This window comes from Anopheles stephensi, chromosome 3 (genome assembly GCF_013141755.1).
Source record: "Anopheles stephensi strain Indian chromosome 3, UCI_ANSTEP_V1.0, whole genome shotgun sequence".
Classification (NCBI taxonomy): Eukaryota; Metazoa; Arthropoda; class Insecta; order Diptera; family Culicidae; genus Anopheles; species Anopheles stephensi.
This window is the reverse complement of record NC_050203.1, coordinates 87164640-87183212: the sequence shown is the minus strand read 5'-3', so window position 1 is coordinate 87183212 and position 18573 is coordinate 87164640. Positions and strand designations below refer to the sequence as shown.

At 47.3% G+C, this 18573-nt stretch overlaps 1 protein-coding gene across 1 annotated transcript in view; it reads right to left on the bottom strand.

Annotated features, from left to right (window-relative positions):
* Positions 1 to 18573, bottom strand: part of LOC118514036 (LIM domain transcription factor LMO4.1) — a 169093-nt gene that overhangs the window by 117391 nt on the left and 33129 nt on the right. The window contains exon 3 of the mRNA XM_036060513.1: positions 16045 to 16089. The gene's annotated coding sequence lies outside the window, so the exon portion shown is untranslated. The remainder of the gene's footprint in view (positions 1 to 16044; positions 16090 to 18573) is intronic.

Sequence of the window (18573 nt, the reverse complement as noted above, 5' to 3'; positions counted from 1 at the left end):
AGACTTGTGCAAGAGACGGGATGGAGTTTTTTATTTCAACCACAGCGAACATCGATCACAGTGTCATCGTAAAGACGAAAAGCAGACCGCCGACTGGTCGCGACGCAATAATTTTAAAGGCTGCGTTTTTGTTCCTGTTGCTTCATTTGACATGCGCTTGTGATGTGAAGCAGATTCGAACGATTAAATTGAAAAAGAGAATCATTTCAAAATGATTTACAATGCATATTTAGATTTTATGTAAAAATCAGTTCCAAAATACTATTCGCGATGATTCGAAGAATAAGCTTTATTGAAATTTCAAATAAATATTCATCCATCATATTAAAAAAGGTATTATCAAACGTTAGGCTAATAACACCCTACCACCATAACTGACACTACACAGTTATCACCTTCCAAAGTGTCAGAAAAGTTTAAAAAACGGCAACAAATCGTAAACAAATCTCGCACAACAAACGGCTTCAACATCAAGCATAAACGTGTACCGGGCCGGATTATGCATGCGTTTCGTGTTATGGAAATTGTCATCCCAACATGAAACGGCATCGTCCGCTCCTCCTCCAGCAAAGCCAAAAGACACAACCATCACGATGGCGAAGAAACGCCGGCAAAAAAGCCAAACATTGCTTCCGAACTACAAACAAAAAAACTCCCCCTGTTCGAGGGTCCCGCCAAACGGCAGGACGACGAAACGTTTGGCGAAAGGACGACCGGCACCACAACCACCAACTGCAGGACGACGTTTAGAGAACCCGGTCGGCTGGTGGAAGAAATTTATATTCACCTGCAGATGATTTATGACCCGGTTATTATCCGAATGAGCGTTTTATTGTTCCTTGCTGCCCTGCTCTGCCTCCGAACCCGTCGAGGCCCCTGGGTGTGCCATTGAACTTGCTGAGCGTGCTGAGCAGTCCTGATCCCCCGGAATGGTAGAATCCTTGAAACACGAGCAGGAGTAACCGCTTTCAAAGCGCTCTCTCTTTCAACTCGGCACCATTTCGCTGGAAATAGAAATAAGCAGCGAAACGCCGGGCCAAACTCACCGGATGTACGCGCTGGATATGGATATGGTGCGACCCTCGTCCGCGAATTCCAGCTCGCTAGTTTTCCAACGCTACCCCTTCCCTACAGCTAGCGTAGATTCGGATTGTGTGCCCCAGGAATGTACAGCTCGCGCAACTTGCCGAGAACAACGGTTCGATTCACCGGGGTAGAAATTGAATGAATGTATCCGCCGCTCTCGCTCGGCCGTTCGTCTCGCGTCGCGTCTCAGCGTCTTCGCAAAAGCATGACTCAAAGTCACGATTTGCTTGCCCTTCTCCCTGCCAGGTGGACCTGGGAGACCTTCGCAAATCACAAATCGCAGCATTAACACATATCTTCTTCCCGCTTCCCTTCCGATTCAAGATGACATCGCTCTAGCTGTGGTGGCGAACCTGAAAAGACGCAGGATAAGTGCACTGCCACTGTTATCGAAACGCTGCGCGGAAAGCCTAGCGTGCGACGGATGAATTGTTTCCCGGACATTCCAGCCTTTTGCTACGGGGCTTTCAGCAATTTTTCCCAAGGGAAGATACCGTACGAGACAGATCACTGAGAGGAGAAAGAATTCCTTTCTTCATCACGCACTTAAACCACTTTAAGCTCTAATGCACTGTCATGTTGAAAGTCAATAGACAGGCTTAGATCGATAGCAATGCTTGAGGGTGCTCAGCAAAAAATGACTTATGATCGTGATGCTAATCCTTTTGCGAACTGTAACATTTCTTGCAACCGAGACTTTAAATTGATCAATAAATCCCTCGAGAGTTATTAAAAACGGAGCCAAAAACACCGACGTTGCGGCTGTCATCCAGGTAATAAACACTAATTTATGTCCACTCGTCTAATTGTGGTGTTATTGGATTGTAAAAGATTTTTATCATATTTACGTTCGATGGCAACGCACAGAAGTTGCTTTCGGAATCGTTACCTCACACATACGAGAGTCAACCTTAACGAACGCCAAAAAATTGGTCGTAAAATCTGTCCCAAACAGGATTAACCCGAAAAGAGCAGCTCCCAGCAACTCTGGCCGTTAACTCAAGAGCATCTTCAGAAAGGCAAAATGGGAATTAAAAATCTTCCTCAACAGCGACAAGCACGATCACCACCACCAGAGATCATGTCCGGCCGTGTCGAGAGATCTTGTCCACCGAGTTTGCCTTCTGAACCGGCCAGAAACGCACACAGGCCCCAACAACTCGTCGCTTTTGATGGAGGAAGATTTATTACCGGCTGTCCCAACCCCGGTCCCACTGACATTAAATCTTCCTCAATAATTCTGTAAACCAACGCGTTTTACAACGGCAAACCCCGTCGCAAACCACCATATTTCGGAACCAGGAAACCAGTTTACGACTAAATTAATTTATACTAAACTGTAACCAAAACCGCCGTGCATTCTCCACGCACGACGGTCTCGTCCGTTCGTCCGTCCGTTCGGCCGCCCTTGTTTTTCAACAGATTTTTCAGCACGCTTCTTCTCGCGTTCGGTGGTCGGTCGTGGCGCGTATGCTTTGTTCTACAAGATCATAAACACCTCGCGGTCATATGTTCCGGCTCCGACTTTTGTGCACATACGTACGGATCCCGTTCTCTATTGTTATTATTAGAATCTTCCGACAGCCGACGCCCGACCACGGCACACGTACGCCGGAACCACATCACCAGGACCGGGACCGATCGGTGGTTTGCGGACCAGCATCCAAACAAAGCAGTTAAATCCCGGCTGTTTTTTCCAAGAATTCTTCATCCCTAACCGCGACACACACACACGCTCTTTTTACGAGATCTAAGGTGACGTTTCTTGCAGAACTCGGACAGACAGCTCGGGGTTTTTTTTTTTCTTGTGGCAGGAAACACGTGGCGCTGTCTTGCATAGTTCGAATCACTCTCGATTGCGACAGCCTAAGCTTGGATCGCCGAGATCTCACCAGAAATAAACACGGCCCGAGGGATGAAATATGATCGATAGATTTGGTTTGTGCTACGGATGTCCACTTAAAGTAGGCCAGCAGAGTATATCCACGCCACGCCGAGTGCGTCAGTCTAAATGAATGATTTATAATACAATGTTTTAGATCGTCGTAGCTCAGCTCAGAACTCCTAGCACCGATCGCTTTTTTTCCTTGACTGCACTCTGAGCTGCATTTGTCGCAAATGGTCTGCAAAAAACAATGACCTCTAACGCTCTCTCTTTCTCTCTCTCTCTCTCTCTCTCTCTCTCGCTCCACATCCTCCAGCTGGTACAGCATTAGCATCTTCAAGACTCTCGATCAATTGAAAGCAAATACAGGAAACACTTCTGGCCACTTCCACGAACGGCTGGCCCAAAAAGGCTATTTATGTGACCATCGGTCAATCATCGCGACGGTCGTGTCACGTGCGAAAAAAAAACGACACTCACCCTCCCGAAAGAGTTATTCCAGGCGAACCCTCTTGAACGCCTAAACTCACCCAGAAGATACACTTGGACGCTACCCACTCGGGTTCCGAAACCGAACCGAGCAGCTCCGGGGTGCAAATGGACACACTCCGAGGCTCAGCAGCTAGTCGAGTGCCGTCGAGAGGCCTTCATCGACCTGTTGGATAGCAGAGCCTCTTCTTCGGTCCAGCGTTTGGTATAGTACCGTTTCGGCCGATAGGAACGCGTCCCGAACCTCCGCCAGTCACTCGGGACTCGCAAGAGCGTGGGTCATCCGATTGGACACACATAGTGCGCGACTTCGCCATGTCCCGCGTCCTCTAAGCGCGTGATTTATAGGGAACCGTTATAATTTATGCACCTTCTCGCTCTCCTCAAGTTTCTGCGCATTCGACTGTGTTTTATTTTTCCTGCTCGCGACTCTCGGACACATTGGACACCTCGCGTAGGAGGAAGCTCTTTCTTCTCTCTCGGACCGTCGCCGTGTCCACCAGCGTCTGCTGTGGATGGATTGTTTCACCTTCGCCAGCAGAAGATGTGCTTCAACACCTCGAGAGGCTTTGACTTTTCTGCCCTTTTCGAAACTACTGCATCAGGCCACTGTTGTCGATCTGGGTGCCGCTGGGGGTTAGGGCTTTTAAAAATGGAAAAAAGGAGTGTACGTGTCTCATCTACACTTTAATGATTTGTCATGTTGAAGTCAAGGTGAAAATCAATATTCGTCTGGTCTCGTTTGGATAGCAGGACGCTAGAGGTTTTGAAATGAGTCATAAAACGTTAACTGAAAATTATTTGTCTCTTGACGTCCATTAAAAGATGTCTGGAGTCCTCAAGGCATCCCACAACTTTAAAGATAATTTTTGGCAAGTGTAACACCAACCCTACAAATCACTCTTTAAATGGTAGAACAATTCATGTTGCACCAAACAAAACGTATGCAGAACATTTCAAACCGCACTAGGCAAGGTGGAAAACATAAACGGAAAAACCAAACAAAAAGGCAACAACACAGCAACGAACTGCAGGCAGCAGAGCACCGAGACCAGCAGAACAAGAAGTAAAAAACGGTCTCAAATACACCCCGAACATGGCTTGCGGTGGAGCTGTGTGCAAGCAGAAGAAGCATAAAACAATTTGCATAAACATTGAGCTGGTTTTTTGTGCTGGTGCTTCTTCCTTCTTCCTATTCGACAGACACCAGCCACGACCGTTTTGTATCATCATCATCATCATCATCGCCACCACGGTCCGTCGTCATTCCTGGTCGAGTGTGTCAGCAACCCACTCAAGGAACATTGGGGGGCTGGAAGCTCGGGAGACGACCGTGTCGGTTGGAAGAATATAGCCTTTTTATGTCTTTCAAGTACGCTGTCCGCTCGATGACTTTCTCTCCCAGTCTCTGCTCTGGCACACCAAACCCAAACAACAACGGAAAAAAGTGCCCAACGTACCACCTCAAAAATTTGGTAATCGGTGCATGTGGCTGCAGTGGTGGCGACGGTTGCTCGAGTCCCAGCCATCAACACATCTCGTCTGTGTCTCGGCCACTGCATTTGCACACCGCCGCCGATGCATCCTCGTTCGCCAACACCCCGATAACCGCAAACCAAACCGACGCACGCACCGCACACACACACACCGAACCTTAAAAGTGCCTTATTTTACGCTTTTTTGAAGCCTGAAGATGTGTGTGCCTGTGTTGGCTAAATCTTGGCGAACCGTACCACCACCACGAAGAGAAGAGATTCATGTGATGGCGTGATGAATGTTGCATTTACTCCCTTTCCCCGGTCCAAGCTATTTCTATCTGGGTCGTGTTGTCAGCAGGGCAATGCTTCACAACAAGTGAACATATTTCACCTGCCTGGAGGTTCAGCGCCATACGGCTCCATGCCACCCCAAAACGACCAATCTACGGGACACCACCGTTTGAAATGATGATGGATGGCAGCAGTACCGTGGGGGAAAACCCCCAGTCAGAAGCACTGGAATTTGTCACGTGAAGAGGCTAACCTGTCATAAGAGAGGCTTCCCTCCCGAGCTCCCCCGGATTTCTACCCGGTAAAAGATTTCAATGCCGGAGCACTGTGGGAGCACTGTGGCAGAAGATGAAGAAGAGCTAGGTGACCTGGGGAGAGACGAATAATATTAGGAATTTTAAAAACACACACACCAACCATCCTTTCCCATCCGCATTCGAAAGCGTATAGACATCAATTTACATCAACTCCATTTATCACCTTATTATCCAGTTAGCAGATTTAACACCTATATAACGCTATAATCTCGTTAACCAAACTACCCGAGGAACCAGTTCCGCCATCTGCTGGAAGATCATCAAGAGCCTACGAGCGACTGCGACTAAGATCATCTGATGTAAAGGAAGGAAACTAGTTGCTGCAAAGTGGTTTTTGATCTACTATCAACAACGCGTGAGAGATCAAGCGCATCTAGACACATCTCTAAGTTACCCAGCATTCTTACCCTTACTTAAAGATTAATTATCTCGGCGGTGCAAGGAAGAATTAAAATGCATCGATTATATTTGAACGCTTTTCAGCTCTCCTTACACGCTTTTAATCAACTCACCTTCTCCATTAACAGATGTTAATATTGCCGTTCAAACATCATAATAAAGATGCCTTCGCTGTAAGCTCCCGCCACCCGTCCTTGCGATGCACAAGTGCACATTTTCAAGAGCCATCCTCCGGTCCTTCTATGACTTCCTCTTCTCCAATCCGATTAGCATCCAGGTGAAGTATCAACACACACACACACGCAAGTCCATTACATGGCTAGTTTTTTTTCTTTATTACCCGCGCGTTTGTCAGTTATTAGTCGACAGGCGGCGAAAGTGTTAGGACGTGCTAATGGGCCAAACGCGTCTTCTGCCACACCGAGACCTGGCGATCGTCCTCGAATTTCTGATGGCGGAGCTCGTCGCTATCTCTCGCTCTAATGGAACACGGGTTATCTAATCGCCCTGGTCACCTGGCGAGTGAGAAGCACGAGCAGCTCGAAGGGATTCCGAGCTAAAACAGGGTGAAGGGAAAATGGTTGAATTATCGCTTCACCTTCTTGTCTAGGGCACTTTTTTTTGTCTTCTAGAGTTTCGCCGTTAAAGCGCATGTTAGCGCGAAACAGACCAGAACAAGCGTGGAAAAAAGTGTTGAGTAATAAATTCAACATTGCGCCAACGTTCTTCTTCTTGCGCTCTGTCCTGTCCTGTGTTCCATATGAGGGTTCAGCGCATATGGCTATACAAGGTTACTCCGAACGAAACATCTTGCTAGACAAGACCGAAACCAGATCAAAGCAGAGGAAGATCATGCGGAATCTAACAGCGGACCTCGGGCAGGTGAGAACGAACCTTGAAGATGTAACCCCTTTTACCACGGGCCTTTGGGAAGGGTTGCTGTAAAGCATAAGCATCTTCATGCTCAGTCAACGCCTTGTTCCGAGCATTGAAGCCAAACCGTGGAAGAAAAAAAATGAAAAAAGAATTAATGAACCACCACCATCTCCGCCAAGCTTCATTGACTGGACTGGAAGGGCTCAACGGTGAGTTCTAATTTGGTTAGACGGTGCTAATTAGGTGCGCATTGTGTGCGTGCATGCACATCCCCGAAACCCGTCCCCGATTCGCAAAGGCGACGTCTCATTCTCATTAGACCAGATCGAGGGACGAAATTGTGGAGTGGAAGAGACGGAGAACGGAAAAAGGATTCGATTAGGAGCACCCTTGTGTGTGTGTGTGTGGCTCGTTACGAGCGAATTATTCGCTGGACGGGTGCGCGAAGCAACATCAGGAGAGAAAAAAACGCATCTACAAGGACAAAGGACGTCTTATAACCTCTGGACGAGTCTTCTCGGGTCTCATGCACCTCCGCCATTGGATGCTTTGAATTCATTATTTGGTCCCATTGGTTTTGCTTGCTCGTACTCTGCTGGCAAGAGCTGCCGAAAACCACAATGCCATTATTCCTGGCTGATGATGGATTGACTAGCAGGAATGAATGATCTTAATTGAGTTATTGTACACACCGCGGTTGGTACTGCCGTGGATTAGGAGGGACACACGGTTGAAACCCGTTGTTCCTCGCGACATGAAATGATTTCTTTTTAAGGGGTTTTTCCCTTTGAATACGAGCATAGCTTCAACAATCGACAATTCCAGCCACCATGTTAGAAGGAACATAATTGTTGAACAATGTTTGCAATTAACTTACACCTCTAAATTAAAGGCATGTTCTTTCGACAATTCCAAAAATACTGACGAACAATTCTCTTCCAAAAGCTCTTACGCTCAGTGTCATTATTGTTGAAAAATAGTAGCCTATAGTTAACATTGCTGCCAGCCTCGCATCTGCATCTCGTAAAACTTAAAAAATCTCCTAAACACATCCATCGGCTCCGGCTGGTCAGCGGTTTGAAGCTAGAAAACCACCGAAGCAGTTTGCGGAAGCTGCTGTTTTGCTTATGCCAACACAGCCACACAAACACAGATGGGCCTAAAACAGCACCGACCATGAGCGGCCAAAGCACGGCCTCGGCAAACGGCAAAGTCCATCCACCGTCCGACCATCTGTGTTCCCATCACTGTGGGTCCTCGTAACTTGGGGCTTGGGGTTGTTGTCATTTATACGCACCACCAACAGGCGCCACGACGTTTGCGTGCACAAACAATTCACGAACCATGCGTGAGGTAGCATCGCGATACCGTGAGGTGCGCTTTTTCATGAGCCACAACAACAACATCCAGCTGTGCGTATGAGCTGCAGCGTGCAAGGGAAGGAAATGTAAACGCACTCCATTCGGGTCGGCTCGCACTTTTTTTTCGGCTGATCAAGCAGATAGCGCCCCAACAGTCTCTGAACTGCATAGCCGAAAAAACAAGATGCCTGGGACACATAAAACATTCGGCCATAAAGGAAAACGGGCTTGCTCTGGGACCTGCAAAATCAACACAACCGCGAATAAACTGCATCCAAGCCCGAAGGCCCGATGCTGCACGAGGTCATAAGGGAACCTTAATTTGGAGCTTAAAAAATCATCTCCTTAATAGGATATTGCTAATAGCGGCAGCCACGACATTGCAGGCACGCTCCAAATATTTACACAGGGCCTCTCTGCCGGGCGCGTGTGTCCTACCACAAGAAGGCCCCCGAAAAGGCTGAGTTGCTACGCAAGTACAAAAAAAGTTGCTCATTATTAGAATGAGTTTTACTTTTATCCTCCATGATTGGGTCGTTTGATGGGTCCTGTGCGGCACCGATATGGGAACAATATGTTTGATTTGAGAGAGAGGGGAGCCCGGGGAGCATGGGCCAAGTACTTGACAGCCCTCGAGCTCCATCTTGGAATATCATTAAAAGGTGAAGTAAACCCATTAGCACACCACGAGCGAAGGGTGAAGCACCGCACGAACTCCAGGACCCACCATCGCCACCGCACCAGGCCCTCCCGATCATCGACCACTTTTTGACAAGCGATCATAAAACCTACCAGCTCACCAGTCCCCCCAACCTTCACCAACGGCTCATTCATGAATAATTATAAGCTGCCCACTAATGGCGTGGTGCACGCCGAAGCCACACGGACAGGCCAAAGTGTGAAATAATTTTGAGATCACGTTTTCCCCCTCGTTCCTGGACCAGCTCCGAGGATAGGCACTGACATGAGCGGATTTTAATTGACGTATGAGTCAGCCCGGTCCGGTTCGAGATTTTTCGGGGCGATTTCGGCGGATTGGTCAGAAATGGCGAAACCGAAAACTTCACCTCAGCATTACGACAAAGCCCGGCAATTGCAATTGCCATCTCTTGCGCCAAAAAAAAAAAAAAAACGCCCCGGAGAGCTAACCCACTTAGACGTGGATCGGCGTCGTAAAAGCGGAATTGATCTGTTTCACTTCCTACCAGTGCAAATCGCGCACTCTGCGCTCTCTGCTTTATGTGTCACTTAATGCACACTCTCCGTTTTTATTGCCACCCCAAATCGATAGCGATAGCCCGTTTCCATTAAACCACTTGTCAAACACTTAAGCGGACCTAAGCAGCAGCAGCAGCAGCAGCAGCAGCAAGACCCCCATCAAACCTTAAGCTGGAGATTCGTCGTGGCTGTTTTTTTCTTCTTCACCCCAATGACCAAGTGCCTCCAGGTGATCCGTAAGGGTGTGTTTCGAATGGCCAAACCACACTCGGTCGCTTGCTTTTGCTTCTTCGCCATACAGTACACCACGGCAACTCCATGCTAAGTACTTGCGCCTTTGGGGGCAGTTTCATTATCGATTCATCATTGAAGCGCTAATAACCTGACAAACATGGAATAAATAATAAACTGGCCCACAGGTCTATTTTTAACGCGTGGGCGTAAATCGGATCCTCGACACCGAGGGGCCTGCTGACGGAAAGGTGCGCCATTCGACGGTACGGAGGCTTGTCCCATTAGCGACTCTCGAAGGCGGGGATCAGCCCTATCAAGAGGCCGAACTCAAACGGCCGGCCGGTACATGGGACAAATATGACGGACATGTCTTTCTCTATGCTGCGTAGGTGAAGAAAGACAAAAAATGTATAACGGTCTGTCGGTAAATTCTAGATAGGGAGACCGGGCGGATGGTGGGAGTCTTATACATTGTTTAGTCCTCTTGCGATATCCTTTATGGGGCCTTACAATGTTTTTGATTCACAAACATATTTTTCGTCTCCAGTTTCATTCATAAAAGCTTCTATACAAAATTGTATGAATGAAGCTTTCAGGTAAACCTTGAGCAGAACGAGTATCGGAATTATTTTACAAAACACACACGTGTTGATACTGTTTTTCCTTGCAAAAAACAACGACAAGGCGTCAAAGAAAGCTGAGAAGCTTCTTTAACATGGGCGAGCTTGCGATGAATAGATAAGAGAATCTTCTACCACGACGATGAATGAATCGATAAGTGGGTGTGATGGACTGTTTTTACTCTCCAGTAAGATCGGTGGATAAATGAAGGAGTAAAAATATGCTGTCAACATTTATTGTCTACAAGACACGCTTCCTAGAATTGGCTGCAGAATACCCGTTAGGCTTTCCGGACAGCTTCCAACATTCCCAAGCAGTATAATGCATGCATCTAACATCCACACAAAAAAAAACCAACATTCCTTCACGATCAAGAGTTCACCGGACTACCAGCACAATCTAATCTTCATTAATAGAATTAAAATGCTAAAGCGGACTTAATCAATTCGATTATCAAACCGTAAATATAATCAGTTTTTCTTGCTTGAACCTTTAGCTAATCCGGATTTTTTTCACCTCCATAAGATGCGTCCATTCAAGAGCATTGGACGGATGTTAAAATGTCGATTCACTCAACTATACTACCGCTTTTCCATCGTCCATTCCCGGGCTTATCAGCTGTGAGCCAAGATTGTCTGGTACCTGGTCCAAGCCATCTGGGGCCATCTGAAACAAGCTTTTAAGTATCGGGTCATAAATAGTTAAGCAGGGAGATGGAAGGAAAAGAAAAAAAAACACACACACAGCGACTCTATTGGCTAGTCTCGTCGTACCGGTACCGATAATCGACGAGATAAAACGGAGCTGTGGAAGCATAATTTAATCAGGGAACCGTTTTCGAATGCAAGACACTCCAAACATGACTGGCTCCGGTAAAGGTAAACTGCAGGAATTCCGCATTTGATTAAGCTCTAAGTGGGTCAAACCTCCGGGGAGTAAGAATCATAAATCTAACTCCAGATTTGATTAGGAATCACTCATTTTACGGCAACAAATTCGACAACGATTTCAACTCGAATTTTCTTGCTCAAAACTGCATAAGGAATTCTAAAGTCGAGTGTCAGCGTATTGGACTTGAGAGCCCTGCTAAGACAGTAACAGCAATCGATACAACATAACTCGTCCATCTTATTATTGCAAACATTTCGCCGCTCACTGAACGGGTTTTCTCCTTCGTTGAAAACATCACCAGCCAGAATCAATGCTGCTCGATTGCAGCCAAGATTTCGCGGATGACTAGTGAGGGGCTTGGCTTAAAGACAACCGGAACACCCTACCACCCTCGAGCTGAAGTGCTAACTAATATGGGAAAGATAAATATTTACCCAATCCCTCTTCTGCCGAGCCGGGCGAGAGTGTTGGACACCCGGTGGCGGGCCCGGGTGTGGTTGATGATGACTTCTTGCTCCCCTGCACGACATGCCAATGCGTGTATACCAACCGAAAGGGTGCCTTCTTTCATCGCCGGGGCCCCGTTCCCAGACAAGACGCTTGGGATATTTTATTTTCCCTTTCACCCGCATCGGGGTGGAAAACTTGCAGCCGTTCCCTTCTTCCCGAGCAAGAAAAGCGTGATACGAAGTATGAAACTGTGGTTTGAGAGACCGAGAGAGAGAGAGAGAGAGAGAGAGAGGAAGAAGAAGTGCGAGCGATAAAAAGTGCAACGCTTCCGGTGGGAAAGATTTGACTGTAAACCCATATTTCCACGAAGCCTGGAAGCGCAATCAGTGCCTATTATGAGTGAATTGCAGTTGCGCGAAAACTTACGGAAGGAAATTAAACGCGTCATTAGTGACCGCTTAATCTTGTGTGTATGTGTGTGTGTGTGTGTGTATGTGTGAATATGTCTCACGGCCATCTCCTTTCCACACGCAAAAAAACTAGATGGCACCAACGCTTTTCCCACCGTTGTGCGCCATTTTGACAGATTACCTTTGCAATTATCTCTGGCAACCCCTTTTTTGCCACCCCGAGCTAACGGTTGTCATCTGTCAACGTACACTCAAACCACCTTACTGATGACGCCCACCTCAACTATCTCTTCCCCAGCCCCCCAGACCAAGAGGGGGAACCGTGTGTGACACGTCCAGGTGACAACAAATCCGTCCAATTTATGATGGGAAATGTGACAAGCTGTCTCGAAATCGAACACGAACAGGGAGATAATTATCGGGACCCCGTTCCAAGTCGCTGGTTCTTGTTAATGGGCATGCACTCCCCTGCGTGCCTCTTAGGAGGTATGCAAATTGGTAAATTGTAAAGGTAAATGCATCACACTGCTTTGAGAGATTTTTACGATTCCTTTTAAGTATCTTCGAGAGAAAAAATTAATACAAAAATGAACGTAATTCAGTAACGAGAACGATTGCCAAGGACGCAATCAGAGAGCTCTATCATTCTCCACGAAGTAAACCGATCACTTAAATATGGTATACACTCTTTTCCGCAGTAATGGATGGTGATTGCTTCAGAGAGCCAATTTTCCACCGAAGGACATAATTTTCATCCCTTCCCCTTTGTTTTCCTCGCCTTTTACTTCAATACCCATCCTTCGCGCTGATGCCAACAGAGTCACTCTACGCTTGATGGAGGTAATATCGCTCGCCAGGATAAAAGTGATACGCTCGTACGAACGAACCATCTGCGGAGACCGGTGCATTATCGGAAGGACAATACCAGAAACGCCAGAAAACTCAGCTTGGATCGATCGACTCGAACAAGTTACACTGAGAAAAAGGGAGCAGAGGAAGATAAATCAGTGAGCGTTTTCGGTTTTTCGGAATTCATCGTAATCATCGTCCCACCCGCTGCTTGCCCCTGCTACATCCCTTCCCACGCGTCCTTCCTTCCATTGGGCCGGATTTGTAGCTCAGCGGGAATGCAACAGCGGCCACACGGATTCAATTACGTTTATTGGTAATTATATAAAAAGGTTCTCCGTTTTTAGATTTCTCACTGCTGGAATTGGTTGCGTTGTGGTGCCTTGCCTTCAGCAATTCCAATGTCCTGTAAACAGACGCACACACATAGAGAAAGAGTCTGAGAGGGCCAGGTGGAAGACAAAGCATGTCGACGGCTGGACGGCTGATTGGATCCTATTCCTGGGTAAGGGTCGATCGATGTAGGACAGTACGAGCCGAGGACTCCTGATGAATTATCCCTCCTCTTCTCGAAGGACTAGGATCATCATCATTTGCAGGGATCAGTGGATTCTGAGCGTACTTCATTATGAGTCTATCCTTCTCTCTCTCTCTCTCTCTCTCTCTCTCTCTCTTTATCCGATCGATTTGGATTACAATAATTTAAAGTGACTAGTTGATGAGAAAGATGCTGAATTGATATAAAGAACGCTTTTAGAAACAAGTTTCAAAAATTGTTTTAAAATTTCAAACACCCAAATAATGGAAATATCAATTTAATGACTTTCTGGACGGGATGATCTTCTTCAAACATTCAAACTTCCTCAGCTCTTTATTCCTTCCTAACTAGAGTGGTGCGAATAACTGTTGCAAACCCATCGTTGCAGCATGCCTCAAGCGACCGAATATGCTGCCAACCGTCGATTCCGTCCCATAGGCCAGGAAAATCGTACCCGGAATGGGGGAAAAAAACGAAGAGAACGAGCGAACAAGACAAAAATCAGCAATCATTGCAGCAGCGTGTGGCGAAGCAGCCAGACCGAGGCCTGGCCAGAGAGGGATGATATAAAATGTGATAAATCATCCTTAATAATAATAACGATAATTCTCATCGTTTTGTAGATCGTTAAGAAAAAACAGCAGCAGCAGCAGCACCAGCGAGAGAGTGAGAGTGAGAGATGTAGCATCTTTGATTCGATCTTTCCCCGTCCTGCTCGCTAGTTAACGCACACATGCCGTTCCCTTGCCACGAGGTGTTGCATAACGGGGGGAAACAGACAGTTTTCCCTAAACGGTTTCCCCAGCCAACTCAAAGGCGAGGGGCACGCCTGGGCGAGCAACGAAGGGCACCATAATTGTTCCTACCCGTGCGTCAGATGCTAGAAGACTTCCAACGCCCTGGTGTCTCTCAGCAATCGCTCTCGTTAATCGGAATCATAAGAAAGCAACCTGGGACCAGCCGAACGTCGAAGGTTTATTATTGAAAAGTTCGCACGTACCAAAGTGCGGAGCAGCTAGCAGATGGAGGGAACCATGAGGATGAAAATAGTAATTGGAAGAGGGAAGAAAAACAGTAGAAAACTGGTAGCAACAACTAGCGCGGCCAGCAGAAAGGTGTGAATGGGCGATGGGGATGGACGATGAAACAGCTGACTCATCCCCATACGGGGCAACCCAAATCGACGCACCACCGGGAACACCTGACGGCCCGGGCCAGGGCCATGTTCTGTTGCAGGGAACGCCGATGCAATCGACACCGAACGGAAGGAAAACCTGTGCGCCGGGGCCGTTTAGTGAGATCGGCCGGATTTTATTCCCGCTGAGTGTGATGAGCAGCGATGAGTTGGCAAAAATAGACGTGAAGAGATGAGATTTGAGGACTTCTTTCCTTGGCTCTTTTACCACCCAGCCCAGCCATGATTGGCAGCACGTGTTCGTGGCGGGAACTTCACCCAGGGAGCACACACGCACACCGTTCGCTGTAGGCAGGAGGAAGTGAACAATTATGGACGATGAGAACGATTAGCAGATGAGCCGGCGAACGTGATTTGCGGGTTTTAGTAGCCTCGGTTCGCTTCCGCTTCAGAGCCGCTTCGCTTGGTCCGGCACAAATTATCTTGTTTTCCCGATTGGATAAATAAAGATGCGAGATGCGAGATAACGATAAACGATCATCTGGGGTTTTGCCGATGGCCTATGTGATGCGCGAGGACCCTGCTTAGATTCCCAATTCTACAATCTATAGACGATCATGACACATCCGGGAAATTTGTTAAAGTCGCTTCCTATCAAGAAATTCAAGGTTTTCATCTCGCAAAATTATAGAGACTTCCCACAGAGGGATCACTTACAATAGGGAAATGATTCTTGAGCCCATCGACAAGCAACAGACGTTGACAGCTTCATTTATCTTTATTCCGATAGACAGCTTACTCAAGTTGCTTCCCTAATGGTGCTGCTTCATTGCATGTCCCTATGCTCCTTTGACCTAGCTCCATACACCCTCCACTCACAACTCCACTCTTTAACTCCAATCGATTATCGCTAGAATTGCAAAGGCTCGCATGCACATCGCTCATCGTCCACAGCAAAACTCCCACGGACGACAAACCGGATCGATGATGACCATCCGGCCGTCCATCCACGGCGCACGGCAGGCACCGAACCGAAATGGTCAATCATTCATTAGCAAATAAGATTAATTGTTAATCATACCGAGAACATGTCATGTGGTCAAAGCCCATGTCCAGAAGCAGGGCACGTTCAATTAGGGCCCATTATCTCGATGATTAGTTGAGCTTTGTGTGTCCTTCCCGGGCACAGTGAAGATGGATCCCCCGATTCCGGCCGACCAACCGACCAACCAACCAACCATCATCATCATGAAGTGGACACGGTTGTTTCGCCCGTGTGCATTATAGATGATGACGCTCCACCACCGTTCCACTACCCTGCGAAGACCTCCGGTTTTAATGGCCGCTCACGCATGTGTAGCGCACGAAACAAACATGAAGTTCGGTTCGTTCGTGCACTTGAATTCTTGAGCAGGAAGTGTGGATCCACGGGCACATGAAAGGGTTTCTTCAATAGCGCGTCTTTAGTGAGGTTTACTTCGCATAGAATAGGTACTTCAAATGGTCGGAAACTTACCTTCTGTTTGCAGGTCAACTGTCTGTCACGCATTCTTCTGATAAGCTGCAAATAAAGCAGAGAGAGGACAGATTTTAAAAAACACTCCAACGATAATTGAGGGCGTCTAGCGTTCGTTGACTGATAATGCGGGCGTTAGCGAGAAGGGCATCAGTTGGATTTATTTTTCCAATATACATTCCTCAGATGTAACGCATTGCTTCTTCGATTCGAGCGTTATTTAAGTTCGTTCCCACACTGCTGCCTTCCTTAGCTTCTCATCTCATGTCGAGTTGGGCGCAGATACAGCAATTGTCGAGCGTCCAACACCACACCGAGGCGTGTGACCTTCTAACCCGTTAAACACGACTTGTTTCATCGATTTTCGCTCGCTTCCTACATTCCTTCGCCCAGCCAGCCAAGCCTCAAAACTAACCAGAAAGCTGTCAAACATAATCCGCAGGTGTGCGAACGTGACTCGAACGAGCCCCGGCGGAAGCCATTTTTCTAACACATTTTTTCCACACAACACGATCAGCTGTTTTCGACCCATTTCCCACCGTTTGGTGCTCATCAGGTCGTTCGCGTCGGAGCAACTGGAGTATAGTAAATGGCGTGATGCACATTTGGTTCAGGTTCTTGGTAGCTCTCCGTTACTGGAGTGCAGCAGATTCGCCTTTTTCGAGGGAATAAATAAACCAATAGTTCGTTAGTTATTACTTAAGCGTCCAAACAAACGCTCCAAAAGCTAAAACACTGATGTGCATGTTGGTCGGGAAATGTTCACGCATAATCATCCCTCGTATAAGTGATGGTTGAACTGACACGAAACACACATAATTATGACGCGAATCGAATGATGATGATGGGTTTTCGGAGGCCTCAAACAACCTGCGAGATCAGCCCCGTACAAGTCCACAGTTTTTCGATAAAATTAAGGAAACAAACACTCAGTTTTTTGCTGGGCTTATTCCTATTTGCCATGCATTTAACCTCCAAGAAGCACACGAGCAAAAACTTCACCTTTTTCATGAACTTCACCCAGCCAACCGCTAAACCAGCCCCAAATTCGATAATAAAACGTTTCATAACACGCGATAATGGCATACTTTATTAAACGCCCAGCGCCCCACAACGCTTTCCGACGTTGTTTTCTCTCCCGAGCGCCAAAGTGACAAACGACCCCAACCGAGAGCAGTGCACCGCTGCACCGGAATGCATTCCCCAGCCAAAGGTGCGTGCGTGTGTGTGTATGTAAAACGAGCGTTTCGTTTCGTACGTGCGTGCGTAATGGCGATTAACCAGCGAGCTTCCTCGTTTGACGGAATCGAAATCATTCTCGGGTCGGGTCGTTTAACTCGCGTCGGGCGGCCTTTCCTTCGAGACTTTCGTTTGGGGCGCCGCCTCGTGCACTTCCTTTGCGGTTTTGTCCGTGTGCTTTCCACCAAGACAAGGGCGATTCCGTGCACTGGGGTTTTCTGCACGACTTACCCACCGGTCTGGGCTTGAGGGGCCGGGGAGAAAAACTGCATTATGCATGCGCGCATGCATGTTTTGTTCTGATGTTGTTATGTTTTTTCATGTCCTTTTTGTCTCAAGAACAACGCGAACGTGTGCGTTCGGAACACATAGACGGAACAGGAGGCAGGAGAAAAAACACCGAAACCCTCCCGGCTCGAGCTCCGGATGCCGACAAACGATGCCGTTGAGCGCGATCGTGTGAAGGTTAAACGACACGAATGGTCAGAAGTGCAGCAAGTGCAGTTGCACCGTTTTGCTTCTTGCTGGGCCCGCAGACGGGCGTGAGTGAAAGTGCTGCAAGTCAGCAGTTGCGGTGTTGGGACCGGCTGTGCTCCAGCTCTAGACAAAACAGAACCAAGAACCGGCGACCACCGGTGTGAGCGAACCGTTTTTCTCTCCACGGAACGGTGGTTTCTACCGGTGAAATAATCGTAAAATATGATGGCTCAATTGATGCTGCAAATCGTGTATCGATGGACGGGACTTTTCGAGGCTTGTCCACAGAATCTGTCGATAACAAGGTGCCATTAATCGAACTCTTTATTGCATCACCAATTTGTTTAAAAATCTATTCTCTGAATACTCTGAAGATCCCTCTAAGAGAGCGAATCCAAGATAGGGGAAGATCTTAGAGGGCATCACCAATTTTAAAAGTTGATGTATTGCTGATGCTGAGGTCTCAGAATATATTGGTAAAACAGTCCCCTAAATTGAGAATAAAATCCTATCATCCTATAAAACACAATGCCTAACATTAATGGTTCTTTCTTCTTCTAGACCATCCTTAATCAGACTTTAAAGAAGAAACTCAAAACATAGCCTCTAAAATGTAAACCTTAGTCTTCTTCATCCCCGTGTTGTTCTTCGTTGAGTCACGTTTCACCTGGCCCCGAGCAGCGATAAGACAGCGCTTTCCCTTTTTTTCCAACTCCAACCCGTCGATGTCGATGCCCAGATACCAACACTTTGGACCTCACGAAGGGTCCTCCCTAAGGACGCGTCCAGCCATCACAGGCACGGGGATCCACG